The sequence below is a fragment of the Sprattus sprattus genome, assembly GCF_963457725.1.
Source record: "Sprattus sprattus genome assembly, chromosome: 21".
In the NCBI taxonomy this organism is placed as follows: domain Eukaryota; kingdom Metazoa; phylum Chordata; class Actinopteri; order Clupeiformes; family Clupeidae; genus Sprattus; species Sprattus sprattus.
The window spans coordinates 6,622,168-6,624,034 of record NC_137919.1 but is presented as its reverse complement, the minus strand read 5'-3'; positions in this window follow the sequence as shown (position 1 = coordinate 6,624,034).

The window sequence follows — 1,867 nt, the reverse complement described above, 5'->3', positions numbered from 1 at the left end:
CCATAACTCTACGGAAAGACCCACTATTTTCTCCTCATAAAAACTCTCCAGCTACGGTATTGATTTCTTTCTGCAGGCAGAGTTGAACGTTGCTCAGGTAACACTTTAAAGGTCTCATAATTAGCAACATTAAGCACGTAAGTTGACATTAACCAATCAGTTACTTGTGTACTAATAAGTTACTAGTGTTAAGAAGCATATGTAATATAAAAAGCAGAAGTTAATGGTTTGTTATGTTGATTATTGCATTAACCCTTACCATAACTTAACCTTAACTGATAGTACATTTTTGGCCATTAAAGGCACCCAATGCAACTTTATAGGCTTGAGACTCGAAAAATAAACATTCAATTTCTAGTCTTTTTTACACATAGTAATTTTTAAAAACTCCATACCATTCCATATCGACATTCAAGGAGTAAAGATGAGACGTCGTTGTGTGGTGAGAACTGATAAAAAATTGTTAACAACAACAATCGCCGGTGGGGAGAGGCCATTTTTCCATTGACTGTAATCCTGCTTTATTTATTGGTGGCACCAATAAATACAGATTGTGAGAAAAAATGGCTGCGATTGTTGTTGCTTACGATTTTCTATCAGTTCTCACCACACAACGACGTCTCATCTTTGCTCCTTAAATGTCGATATGTAATGGTATGGAGTTATTGAAACTTACTACGTGTAAAAAAGACTAGAAATTGAATGCTTACTTTTAAGCCTAGAAAGTTGCACTGGGTGCCTTTAAATTACTTGAAACATTTAATCATCGGCAACAAGAAGGTAACCATAAGTTATGCTGTAAATTATGTAATTTATTTCCAATATTTCCGTTATTTTGAAGACTATCCTTTCGTAATTTGACCGACAGTTAGTAATCCACCTCGATAGGCATGAAATCGTATTCCTCTCCCTATACATAAGATCCTCTCCATATAATAATAATAATAACGCATTTTATTTGTAACGCACTCTCCATATCCATTCCCATGAGGCTGTAGTCATGAAGAGCCCCTATTCAGCCCGAGGGTAATACACTCACTAGCGACAGGACGCTTCAGGAAGAGACAATAACCTTTAACAGACAGTAAGTCGGGCCTGTTGGTCACAGAGCATAAATCCCATTCATGGGACCGCAGGTATTGTTGCAGGAATGACAGAGGTGCTGGTGTGAGCTGTATGGAGAGGGAGTTTACTGCACTATTTCCAGTCGTGTAAACGTACATAGGGAAGATGGCCGCCGGTGAAGCAGTGTGTGTGTGTGTGTGTGTGTGTGTGTTTGTGCTGAGCTGAGCTGAGCTGCCACTCTGACAAACAGTCAGCCAGGGTAATTAAAGTCACACACCTTTTTTCCCCTTTTCTCATTTAGGGTGTGTGGAGGGAGGGACGCACGCACACACACACACACACACACACACACACACACACACACAGACACACACACACACACACACACACACACACACACACACACACACACACACACACACAACACAGGCACACACACACAGACACACAGACACACACACACACACACACACACACACACACACACAACACAGACACACACACACACACACACACACACACACACACACACACACACAACACAGACACACACACACACACACACACACACACACACACACACACACACAACACAGACACACACACACACACACACACACACACACACACACACACACACACACACACAACACAGACACACACACACACACACACACACACACACACACACTCTCTTTCCCTTTTGTTTGTTTTTTGATGTTGTGTTTTCTACTGCCCTTTGGTTTTCTCTTCCTGCTTACTTGCTTCTCTCTCTCTCTCCTTCTCTCTCTCTCACACACAA